The following is a 13,886-nucleotide window of genomic DNA, read 5'->3' as shown; positions in this document are numbered from 1 at the left end:
ATATGCTTTTTAAAAATAATTTTAAAAGATGAATAAGATAAATGAACTTAGTGCTGTTTTCCCAGATACTTGGTACATTTTCCACTATTTTTTCCCCTCCTTTTTTCTCCCCTGTCTCATTCAATTGTCTATTATGGCTGACAAAGGAAACCAAAAGAATAAAGAAAAGAACAGATTACATTTTCCTTTCCATGGGCTCCACATAAAATGGACATGGTGTCAACTCCTATGATGATTTGCTCTTCGCTTCCATCTGCATAGCTGATCGAATCATACTAATATAATAAGAAGGCAAAGGGAGATAAACTGACAAGTGAAGTTTTTAACTTGCCCAAGAAACATTTCTAATCCCTTGCCTTCCACTCTCCCTTAAGCAGCGATTTTGCACCCCTGGATGCTCAGCAGGAAGGGTGGCATTCGCCACCCCATGGCAAAATGGATCTGCGCGCCTCCACGTAAAAGTGGTCCACGTGTGAATTAGCTCTGAGTTGTATTTTGTTTCTTATACTAATATAATATTGTTCTAGTGCTTGCCCCTGATTAAAGAAATACATAAATAAATAATTTATAATTTAATTAATAAGGTATAATATGCAAAGCACAGTAATTTCAAACAGCTTGTAATGTCTCTAATGTACTTTCAGTTTTTTATTTTACATAAGGGCTATATTCATTATGTGGTTATGATAAACATACTAATGAATTTTATTACAGGAACAAATTTAAACATGTAAATGAGATCAAATAGTATTAAAATGCAAACGATGGTGAAACTTATTACAAACTAACCTTGCCAACATACATGGAATGATGTTATTTTAAAACTTTGCAAGTTCTATCTCTTTAACAAAAGCAATGCCTTTTACAATGTCCCTGAACATAAGAATTTGTGAACTGCATGCTTTGTTCTTACGTGAACTCCTCAACCAAAAAAAAAAAAAAAAGTTAACTAGAATCCAGGGTTTGCGTGTAACTTTGGATGACAATTAAAATCCCTTTTCTTGTTCCAGTGAACAGTAATCTGTGCATAATTACATTCAAATGAGATATTAGCATTTTTTGTGCTTACTCTTTGTTAATTGCAGAGTTCACTCACCATGGTGATGCTTTTGATGGAATCAGGCAACCTTATTGACCTGATGCCGTAAGGCGTGTTGGGAAATTCTGCTGTATTCTTCATTTTTTTTTTATTTTGGCATTTTGAGGAGTCCTGCTGCTTTTATTACATTCCTGACACTTTTGTTAATAAATCATTGCAAAGTTAATGAAAATTGCATTCAGGCATATCCAAAATAATTGTGTCCTTTGTCATGCTAATAAATTGAAAGATGTTGATCCAATGGGCGAATGCATGCCCATTATGGAGAAGTTTGTGATATGGGTGCCTGTTGCACTCACTTTTTCCTTGCCATATCATTCCATGTAAAATGTGGGAGAGGAAAACAAACCTCAATATATTTATTTCGTACTTTATACAGTGAGCCTTTAATTAAGTCAGCAAATGGATGAATTATATCTCCAGAGAAAGTTACAAGTATCTGTATTATGATTTGTGAAAGGTTGTTAATATCAATAGGAATCAGCAACAGTCTAATATCAGACCCATGAAAATACGAAACCATGTTTAACTGACCTTTCTCTCATGCTTGGGGATTTTTCCACATTTATATATGACGCACTTGATTTAAAAATGACAATGATAATAACTCAACCTTCATTTCCCAAGGCTTCTCCTGTACTAATTTAGAAGGAAAGTGAAGAAATGTGATTTTTTAAAAAATTTTGTCTCTTTGGCAAAACATCAGATCTTTTCATTCATTAAGCCCTAAATGTACAAGGGTGTGAGCGAATGTGTTTGGGGAATAAACACACAGTCACACTCACACACACAGTGAAGCAGGTTTAACTGTTCTAGGTAAGGAAGAGTATTCAGGTCAGAAAAATTTAAACTTATAATAGATTGCATAAATATTTTTTTCCAAATTTATCTCAAGGAAGAACTCCAAATAATTGTTGTCTTGGGGAGTTCTTAATTTATGCACTAGCTCATCATGCTGATTTTAGGTAGGTATTTATTCTGCTATTCAATCAAAAAGCATAGTTTCCATAACAACTGCCACATCAGATGAAACATACAGCTTGGCATTTGAAATACAGGACTTCTTAGTAGATATGCTTCCTGACATATTGTGTTGAACTTGTGTTCCTTTCATTCTCTTTTAAGCTAGCAAGATCTGTGTTTCTATAAAGGACCATCGCAGTTTTGCATAATTATTACAATCCATCTGCACATTTCCAGGATTTATATTAAAGTAATTAAAGCCATTTTGTATTAGTGGGTGCTGTGTGGAACTGGCTTGGATGCAGGGTTCTAAAAGTTCCCACTTGCCTGCTTGCTGTGCTGTAATTTGGAGAACAGAATGTTCTGTAAATGAGGTTTGGGAATACTACATTTTTTTTCTTTCTTTCCTTTCTTTGCAAAGTAACTTTTTTTTTTTCCTCCAGTGGAAAATGGAATAAAAGGTTCACCTAGGGACTGGAATTAATGTAGTCCTTCTGCCTAGGGTTAAAAAAGAGCAAAATCAACATTGTGCAAAGAGCTAGCAACATTGTGCAAACCCTAATATATTTTCTTTTTCTATGGAGAAATAATAAGCCTGTGTTTCTAAGGCAACTTTCTTCCAAAGAGCAGCAAGCAATCTAATTTATATTCTCATTTTCCCCAGCAGTATTTGTTCAAGGTAAATGAGGGCCAATATTATTAACCCCATTTTATGGATGGGATGATTGAGGCAGACAGATAATATTGTACAGAGCAGATAATGAGATAGATAATGTTGTGCTGGGCAGGGGAGAGGCATATCGTAGCAGGAATAATAACTAATACCCTATATTAAACCCAGAGAAAGAACTAACTGAAAGTTCGATATTGCGGTTGCTAAGAAAAAAATCATGTAGGTTCCATGAACTTTAAAAGGGACAGTATGGGGCAGACTCAACGGCTTCTGATCTACATGAGAATCCTTGGCATCTCTGTTGAGGTTTACAAGGCATAGGTTTGATTCTTAGTGTTCAGGATCTGTCTCATAAGAATTTGTGATTCCTCTTGGTGTCCACAGCAGAGGCCTAGAGGACGTCATCCCATCTAATTAAGGAGATCACATGCTTTAAAAAATCTAGATGTACTAAAATTGTTTTCTAAATGGAGAAAATTATCATCTTCCTCCTTGCAGCTCTCTCTCTCTTCATATCAAAACTTGCTCTGCTCTGAGGGGAGGGGATCAGTGGTGCTGAGCCACTTATCTGTCAGATCATTGTTGTCACCCTTCCTAGCAAATTGTTATTAACTGATCTTTCTGTGATACCATCATATACCTAGAAGGCTGGGTGATGATGAACACTCTTTGTCATAAACAGTAGCATCCACAAAATTTATGGGTTATGGAATCCTGCCTTCTGCTGTAACAGTGGAGCTGAAATGTTAGGGTGTCTGGAGCCCAAGGTCTTGGTATACAGTAAAGGTTACGCACACAGACTTTACCATCAGACAGACCTGCTAAAGTGCCACTTACCTGCTGTCTGCCTTGAGTCAGTTACTTGACAGCAATGAGTTTCAGTTTCTTTTCTGAAAAATAAGGATAATAAGAACTCACTCATCGGGTTACGATCAGTGTTTTGTGAATATTTGGAAAGTGATTAACTCATTAGTGGCACATAGTAAAGATTCAAGAAGGGGTAGCTTCTAGGACTGTCATCATTTATATATTTTAGAACTTACCAATTTGCATTATCTAGCTTGCTAATTTTCTTTCCTTCTTTAACCAATCTATCTCTTGAAAGTTTCTGTTGTTGTTTTTGTTTTCTTTTTGGTATGTGTGTGTGGTAAGAAAGAACTCAGGTTTGATGATACCATGTTGTTAAGTATGTGATCATGAAAGGTAAGAAACCATTACCTCATTTTTGGTTTCTACTCACATCCCATGTCAGTAAACTTCTACAACTAAAAAAGTATAATGGAGGCAACCAGAGTGAGTAAAGGGGAAAAGGACGTTATAATGAGATTCAAGAAAGTGGACTTCTTGACAAATGCCAGAAGTTAACCTGGAGAGACTTCTCAAAGCTTGAAAAAATAAATTTAGGGGAAGAGGATTGAAGACTTTTTGCATAATAGCTATTAAAATGATGTAACTTTACCCTAAAAGATAGTATATTTTGAAGCTAATGTAAAGTTTTGAACTCATTTCAGGGTTTCAGATTTCATAAAGTCAAGCAACTGGCATTTAATCGGATTAGGGGCTCATCTTAAATGGGGGGTTCAAGTGGGGTAGTGGCTGTGGGCATGGGGATAAGAACTACAAGTAGAATGTGGTGAAGAAGCACTTTTGAGACCTTGCCAGGCTGGTTCTAGAAGCAGAATGCCAGGCTGACTAGACCCCTGTTGAACTCAGTACGTATTACATTTCTGATGTTCTCCACAGATTGTCCAGTGGATCTTAAACTAGGTAGTTCTTCCAAAATTATTCAAGCAGAAATACATATACACACAGTCCTTGTGGACATTGTCAAAAATATACTTATCTATCCCATGGTCTCTAAAGGCAAAGTGCAATACAAACAAAAGCTTTGATTGGGAGTGGAGGAAATCCTGCTGCATTGACATGCTGAGATTAAAAAAAGAGTTCTAGGGCTTCCCTGGTGGCGCAGTGGTTGAGAGTACGCCTGCTGATGCAGGGGACACGGGTTCGTGCCCCGGTCTGGGAAGATCCCGCATGCCGTGGAGCGGCTGGGCCCGTGAGCCATGGCCACGGAGCCTGTGCTCCGCAACGGGAGAGGCCGCAACAGTGAGGGGACCACGTACCCCCCCCCAAAAAAAGAAAGAGTTCTAAATCTGGGCAGTGCCTGTTCTAAATCTGGGCAGTGCCTGTTTTCATTTTTGTTCTGAAAAAATAATTTGCCGTTCGCACACCTCCCCCACCCCCCTTTTTAAATATACGTTTTGTTCATTCAAAACTGGCACTTTGGAATGATTGACTTGTTTTATGCTTCTGTGCTTTAGTACAAGTTTTATTGCCTACAGTCTCCTTTATGGTGTACTGGCGAGACTGCTGCTTTTCTTGCACATAAAGTCATAAAAGTCCAAATTACTTTTGGGTACATAGAACTGCTGACTAACAAAAATTCCAATCTATGTATTTTTTAAATCTAAATGAACACTCCTAATAATTTTCCGTTAAAAAAAATTATTTTTCAAGCCTATCTATTTTAGGCTAAGTTTGTTCAGGATTTGGCTTTGTAAAGGACCAGTGTTAGATTAGGGAACTATTAAAGAGATGAAACATCTTTAGCATACTAGAAAGTACTATAGGACTGCAGTTGGAAGACCTGGATTATAATCTTTTCTGCTACTAATTTTCAGATTCACTTTCTGCAAGTTCCTTAGCTTCTTTAGTTCTCTGTTTCTTCATTTGGGAAAATTTAGAGATACTTTCTGAAGTGTTTATCATTTCTAAAATTCTGGGGAGGTTTTTTTTTCGGTACGCGGGCCTCTCACTGTTGTGGCCTCTCCCGTTGCGGAGCACAGGCTCCGGACATGCAGGCTCAGTGGCCACGGCTCACGGGCCCAGCTGCTCCGCGGCATGTGGGATCCTCCCGGACCGGGGCACGAACCCGTGTCCCCTGCATCGGCAGGTGGACTCTCAACCACTGCGCCACCAGGGAAGCCCTCTGGGGAGGTTTTTTTTGTTGTTGGTATTGTTTATTATTATTATTTTTTGAGTCTTACTTTCATTTTATTTTATTTTTAACATCTTTATTGGAGTATAATTGCTTTATAATGGTGTGTTAGTTTCTGCTTTATAACAAAGTGAATAAGCTATACATATACATATATCCTGATATCTCCTCCCTCTTGTGTCTCCCCCACCACCACCCTCCCTATCCCACCCCTCTAAGTGGTCACAAAGCACCAAGCTGATCTCCCTGTGCTATGTGGCTGCTTCCCGCTAGCTATCTATTTTACATTTGGTAGTGTATATATGTCCATGCCACTCTCTCACTTCGTCCCAGCTTACCCTTCCCCTATTATTTTTCATAACAGATCTTATTGAACAAAACCTCCTTTGGGCTCCACTCCTTTCAAACAATACAGCATACAGCAATTGAAACAAATCACTAGTCCAAATTTTAAAGGAAAGAAAAACTGAATTGAATAGCACGCCTTCTAGTATATGTAACACTAATTATACCATGTTGCTCCTCTGCTCAAAAAACCTGGGTTAGCTCTTCTCTGTGCTTCACACAGGTGGGCCCAACCTTTACCTCCAGCCTTATGTTCCCCTCTCCTGTCTCTAGCACATCGTGTACTCCGGACCAGTTGAATGGCTTGCCAGTCTCTGAATATTTCTTTTTTATTTTTATTTTTTGGCTCTTTTATGGTTCTGTTCCTTCTGTTGAGGGTGTTTTTCCCCTTTCTTTGTTGCTAGTGTAACTCCTGCATTTCCATCTTAACTAACTTTAATTTTTTTATAATACTTATCACTAATTCCTTTGTTATAGATCTGTATCCCCTAGCAAAACTATATGTTTTTTGAAGTTAATATCTTACATCAATCTCAGCTCTTAGAATGGTGTCTAACCCATTATAGACAATCAACAGATGTTTGTAGAATAAATCACTAAGAACTCAGAAAGTGTCTAGTGATTCCAGAGCTATAGAATATGTTGTTATAGAAGCTGTTGAAGTAGTTTAGGATTGATGCCCTCTGTAGAAGGAAGACGTAGTAAAATTATTCTGGAATTCCTTGCTCTGGATTTGAGGGGCATCAACTGATGACTTGCCATCTTATCCTGAAAGGTCACTACCAGAAACTCTGATGTGGTAGCTAGAGGGTCCAAATTTCACATTATGTCTTTTTCTTCTAATCTTCTGACTTACGGACACATGAAAATTTCCTGAAGTTTTTCTGGTAGTTCATACATTATCATATTTCAGTTAAGCTACCACCCATATAGGGTAGGAAGGCAAAATTTCCATGTCTAGTTGATGATGAATAGAAGTCTGGAATCCTAACTAAAGGATTAATTCAATGTATTTTGCAATGAGTGGTAACCCAGTGTCTGTGTTAGCATCCGTCCTTAATGAGGAGCTTTTGATAAGCTTGGAAAAGGCCAGGTTTTCCTGTGACCTTCCTCAGTAAGAATAGCAAGAGAGTGGGTATATGCTAGTATTGGACTTGTATGTTTTATAAGTTCTTTATTCCCAGTGTTCCTGTGGTCTCCATAGTGTCTTTTCTTACTACTGGGCTTCAGTATTAAAAGTGATTGTAGCCCATTGGATTCCTGTACCTATTTCCTGGATACTCCATTGGAAAAGGGGTATTCAAGTGCTTCTTTAATGATTCTTCAAGCTTAATGAATACCTTAATATTGAGTGAAGCAGGATCCATTGGAGACATTATTATTAGGGTCATATCTTATTACAGCATGTGTTTATACTTAGTCAAGCATTGGGAATATATTCTGCCTTTATTTTTGTACATTCTATTCAGTTTGCTTCAAGGAAAAAGGATGCTGCTCATCATTGGAATCTTTGAGAGCTGGAAGACTGGCGACAGACACGTCGTTATGTCTCCATGTGTCTATTTTAAAACTTTCTTAAGACCTCGGGTGAGGGCTGTGTTAAATTCTTACACAAACGTTGGCTACCACTTTGTTTTTTAAACCATGTTCTAATTTTGACATGAGAGGATTTCCTATATGTGTATCAGCAAGCAGATGAGAGATGAGCAGGCCTTCAAAATAGACCTTCATTAGGGCAAAAGTTCCTCATGGATTGACTGGTATAAAGCAATTTAAGAATGAAAATTTAAGGATTAAAATAGTAAAGGGAACCTCTGATACACGTGAAACTTAAGGAAGAACTCTAGCTGTGGCCTCATCTTAGAGATAATTGGCCCCTAATGTACTTATTTATTATTTTTATTTATTTTTTAGAGTGAACATTTTTACTTTACATTTTTTTTTTTTTTTTGTGGTACGCGGGCCTCTCACTGTCATGGTCTCTCCCGTTGCGGAGCACAGGCTCCGGACGCGCAGGCTCAGCGGCCATGGCTCACGGGCCCAGCCGCTCCGCGGCATGTGGGATCTTCCCGGACCGGGGCACGAACCCGTGTCCCCTGCATCGGCAGGCGGACTCTCAACCACTGCGCCACCAGGGAAGCCCAGAGTGAACATTTTTAATATAACCATCTTTCTCCTCATTAAACAAACAACAACAAAAAACCTCCAGAGTCTTCCCATTCTACTCGGAATAAAATTCAAACTCGCTTCCATGGCCAACACACTCTTCATCATCTGGGCCTGCCCGCCCCCTGAGCTCACTCTTTCCAATCCCCACTTGCTCATTACCCCAAGTCTGGAACCCTCTGCACAGATCTGAGCAGGGCTAGCTCCTCCTCTCATCCACCAGGACTCGGGAAGGCCCCTAATGTATTTATATCAATCTTAACATTCTGCTGCATCACAAATACATAAAATAATAAGTGAATTACAAAGTGTTTCAGCCTTAAAACACAAATGGTGAAAGAGCACTAGGAAAGCAACTCTCCTTTGTGTTTCTGCTCACGTACACAGCGCTCTGGGCAGGTCTGCATGAGAGACTGTTGACCCTCCAAATAAGTGCAGAGTATGAAAACCTTGGGTCGTTTGAGTAGTTGGCATTTGACCAACTGTTTTTTCGATAGTGTCCAGTTGTGAGTCTGGTGCTGTGTTCAGCCTGATGTTTTTCTCTTATTTGAGGTTTACACTTGTTATAGTGATGTCTATCATTTTCCTTATGTTGCTTTCCCTAAGATTATCTGTGGTGTTAAAATCCAGAGTCTGATGAATTGTTCTTTTTGCCCTTTGTTTGTTAATGCCCACGGACATTTGGCTTGTAACTATAAATAGTTGTCTTGTTGAACAACTGAATATGAATTAATTTAGAGATGCTCACATAACTGCAAGGCTATGAACAATGAAAGGACTTGGAGAAAATTCTAAACTACTAGGGAGATTGAAATTTTCATTGATTCTTATAGCTGTTATTATGAGGAGAATAAAGACTTCCAAGACATTTCAGAAGAATTTTTGTAATTGGATCCCATATTTTACAGTATTTTCCTAGTATAAGTGTAGTAACTTGACAATTGGGATTTTTTTGCTTCATATATCAGAATTGTATCAGTGCTGGACAGTTCTTAATATTTTCTTTTTGCCCCTTTCTCTAAGTTTTTGATGGCTTTGTTTGATCTGACACTTCACCAGAGTCCCTAAAACATTGAGACTTATGTAATTCATCTATCACAAGCGACAGTTCCATGCACAACATATCATGTCTGACTGTCTATTAGATCTGCCATAATCTATGGGCCTTGTGATGAATGGAGAGCAGGGTCCTCGATCACACAGCTCCATCACCGTTGATCATACGTAGAAACCCTGCACAGACACTAATTAGAGGAGAGTTTTCTGAAGGCCTAAAGCGGGATGAAAATAATTGAAGTAATTGAATCCCAACCTCCCAACAAGCTTCACTTTCAGAGAGATCTGCTACTGTTTTATTCCTCTTCCGCTTGCAGCTAGGAACCCTCTTGCCTTTTCTGTGCAGCTGAGACAACTACCTGCACCCATGCATCCAGTGCTCTGTTCTCATCATTGAAAAGCCATATTCTCGCCACTGAAACAAACTAATTACATTTGTCTTCACCCATCAAATGAGAAAATGACTTAGTCTGGGTTGCTAGAGAGTTCTCTGAAAACACAGTCTTGTCTTCTTTGGGTTCTATAAAGTGCTTCTTAGCTTTCAACGTGCATGTGAATTATCTGATATTGTTTTTCAAAATGCAGATTCTGACTCAGTAGATCTGGGACTGGGCTCAAGATTCTAAATTTCTAACAAAGCCACACTTTGAAGAGCCAGGGCTGAAAAACAACTCATGGAAGTGTATGGCTGCAAGATGGTCTGTGCCTGTCCCTGAGTTGAACATACTGAGGCGTCCAGGGTTGTTCAGATTCCAGTTAGAAAACTGTCCACTGTAGCATGTGTCCTTCTTATTTCCATTAACAGGTACTGAGCCTCATTATTGATCTAACCAGCCTTGAGGGTCACACTTCATCCCTCAGTGAAAGGCTTCAGTGCATCCTGAACCCTGAGCCACAACTGCAGGAAAACCACCCAGCAAAGGGGATTAATTTCACCTCTTTCTGTATTGACCCTCCACTTGGGGACCTAGTATTTCTGGCTCTGAGCCAGCTGACCTCATCCACAAATTAAGCTGACAGTTTCTTCCAGCAATAAATGCTGTCTTGGAGCCAAAGCAACATTGATTTAATTGGTCTCAAACTATTCCACTGGCCACAGCTTCACATTCCTGAGGGAGAGCCTCGCTCTCCTGCCGAGGTGCTTGCAGCTCTGTTCTTTCTTCTGTATCTTCATTGATGCTGCTGGCCAATGGTTTGGGACCACTGCACGACAGAGGAGGGGTGAGATGGGTATTGATTAAGGCGGGTAGAACTTAGATGAAGGCAGATGGGACCAGGATGTCTGGTCAGAGAGTGAAGAACAAGGGCTGGTGAAGGCCAGAGAGTGAACAAACACAGGAAAATAGTCCCTGCGGGTTTGAGAATCTTTGAAACCTCTCCTAATGTGTATATTTCCCTCATGGAGTATAAAGGCTGTAGCCAGCAGAAACACAAGAACTTCAAAATGGGAGGAGGAAAGGAGCCTTCCTCATCCACTATGTTTATTAGAGGTTGCAAAACAACAACCGAAGCCATGGAATCCTGTTCTAAGTAGTAGTAATGTAGAATATGGACATAAATTCAGTACAGGTATATGGGGCTAAGAGGAAGCTATTAGATGATGGTACCCATGAAACTCAGTGAATTTTTACTGCTTCTAGGTCATATATTCCCTTAGTTTCCAGGAATCCTTGAAGTTCGTGATTATATCTGGCATTTTTTACATACGAGCATTTTTTTCCCCCCTAGAATAAGTTCCCTTTCTTTGATCAGGATATCAAAGTTGTTTGCAATCTATAAAAGGCTAAATAAAAACACTGCTCTAAGGAACTGTGGTGAGAGGAAAATTTTGGCTATAGCCTGTGCTATCTAGTACATTATTCTATACTCCAAACTTGATCAGAAATTACTTTATAATAAATGAAGAGGGTGGAACCCAACTCCTCCAATAGCAAGAACTAAGGCTGACACTGGTTTGCTTGCCTGGGATGAGCCATCTGAGCTAAGTGTGAAGAAGGACCATTTACATCTAAAGGAAACTGAAGCCTAGAACAGTTGAAGTAACTCACCCACGTGTTCTGGCAGAACTGGTGAAAGCCTTAATCTAGTGTCCATTTGCACTTCACCTAATGTTCAAATTAAGCTGTCACTGTCTCAAAAACATGCACTAGGGTTTCCCTGGTGGCGCAGTGGTTGAGAGTCTGCCTGCCGATGCAGGGGACGCAGGTTCGTGCCCTGGTCGGGGAGGATCCTATGTGCTGCGGAGCTGCTGGGCCCGTGAGCCATGGCCGCTGAGCCTGCGCGTCCGGAGCCTGTGCTCCGCAACGGGAGAGGCCACAACAGTGAGAGGCCCGCGTACTGAAAAAAAAAAAAACCAAAAAAAAACCATGCACTAGCCCAGTTTCCTCTTTAAAGTCCACATCGTCTGTCATGATCCTGAGTGCTACATGTCCTTGGCTTACACCCTTAGAGCCAAAATTACTTAGTAATTTTTAGTTTTTATCTCGCTTTATTTTATCAAAACATGGTAAAGTTTGAAAGACTGTTCATTTTCAAGGCCTTTCCCACTTTTGCCTTTCAGTCAAAACTCCATTCTAATATTTCACAATCTCGTAAGAATACAGAGGGTTATAAATCCACGCCTGAATCTCTGTTCCATGCATTCTTTCCCTGCCTGTGTGTTCTCTAGTCCCATCTGGGCTCACGCGGTTACATTATGCACTCTGACACCCATGTCATGTCATGTTTATCCAACTGTTTTATACTCCTAGTCAAAATCAAGTTTTTTTCTTCCCCAATTCTCCCAGCAGGGCCTTCCCAGCTTAGAGAAAATGAAGCTGTCGGCCATCAGTTTATACATCATCACCGACAATAAACATGCCAGGATCAGAACCTGCATTTTGTTATCTGTCCATTGTTGATGGCAGGGAAAAAAGACAGCTTGATGTTCATTAGTTGGGCTGACCCCCAGCCCTGGGAGCAGTGGGGAAAAAATATGCATTTTGACTGGAAGTAAACTGAGGAAACATGACACGGAGTCAGGGAGGAATTGTAGATCTGTCTCAGGGGTGTGATTTTTTAACAGACTGACTTTTGGCATTTGAGGAAAATCTCAGCAACTCTCGGGACAGAATTTTTATAACTGTCCATCCGGCAGGGCTGATGTGTGACTTGAAATAGTACTCCCATTTTACCTTATATGCTCTGGCTTTTGTATACACATGGTCTGTTTCCTGAGCCCTGGAAATGGGGACTTTTCCCCCTTCCTTTCTTGTCTTCCCCACTTTGTATCTGTGGCCTCTAAAACAGTGGTGGGTACAATAGGTGTGTAATCAGTGTTTTCCGAGAGGAGGTAAATGCTTATATGGGGGTGGGATCTGCCTTTTATTTGCTGTGTGGTACAGGAAAAGGAGCAGACTTTGGAAGTCAGACAGGTCTGGGTGTCAACCTGGAATGTCACTTATTGACTTGATATCAGTGCTCTCATCTTTATCCTGGTTATTGAAAGACCTTCTTCCTAGAGATGTTAGAAGGAAGTGAATTAGCATATGCGTAAAGTGCTAGCATGTATGAGGTTCCTGAAATAGGTTAGTTACCTTTCCTCTTTTAGTTGCTTCTGCCTTTTGGTAGATAAACGCTAGATATGCTGGAAATATAGAGCAACCTCACCACAACTTTTACATGAATTTTATGACCTTTCTTTTGAAATTTCTTTGTGATAAATAGGGAAGAAAAAGGGCATTGGAATCAGATAGACACAAAATCCATTCTCCTTTTTATAGAGGGCTTAACTAAAAAAACAAGAATCAGGACACAAGCACTGCCCAAAGTAAGATATATTAGTTACATAACCATCCCTGTACCTACAATCAGAGATATCCTGTTTTTTCTACTGTTTGCACTTAAAGGTATATTTATGTCTCTAACAAAAGAGGGACAGAAGAACCTTGTTAAATAGAATACTGGAGAGGTATCAGGAATTAGGAAATTAGGGGAAGAAGAACCAAGGTGTTGGGCTGGGAGAAGAGAAGAGAAAAGCCAGGTGGGTGATGCTTTGGCAAGCAGTGCAGACCCGTTGTCGCACCGGGCGGAAGGAAACGTCACTGCCTGCTTGCAAGCCGGCCTCCTTTTCCAATGGCCTGGATGCCACCAGGGCTTCCCCCTCTTGACTGGGGTCTTCAGAGTTAAGATTCAAATCCCTCCTTCTCTTCCTCTTGAGAACTCTAATAAAGGCACCGGGCTGATATCGCGCCCTCTGGCCCAGAATAAGATGAAAGAACAAAGGAAACTTGATTCCATGCCTGCACATCAAATTTTCTTTATTGGGTCCATTCTTAAAATCCTAGAATAAAAGATTCACCTGGACTTGGGGGCATTTCATTGGGACTGGGCTGAAGACCCTCAGATAGACCATTGGAATGCTACTGTGCAGATTTAGTGGATGTGTTATAAAGCGTGTACGTGTTGGGGAGGAGGAAGGAAGTGTTTTCAATAAAGAAGTTGAAAGCTTCTCCTGGCCATTGCTACTGAGGCAGCAGTCTCCTCTCAAGGACATTCTCAATTCATTTCAACAACTATTTGTCCACTGCCTACTATTTTGGGGATGA

Source organism: Delphinapterus leucas, chromosome 13, assembly GCF_059928025.1.
Source record: "Delphinapterus leucas isolate spDelLeu-1000000601 "Yukka" chromosome 13, BTC_Dleu_Yukka2, whole genome shotgun sequence".
Taxonomy (NCBI): domain Eukaryota; kingdom Metazoa; phylum Chordata; class Mammalia; order Artiodactyla; family Monodontidae; genus Delphinapterus; species Delphinapterus leucas.
The sequence above is the reverse complement of the archived record's forward strand: the minus strand, read 5'-3'. Positions refer to the sequence as shown.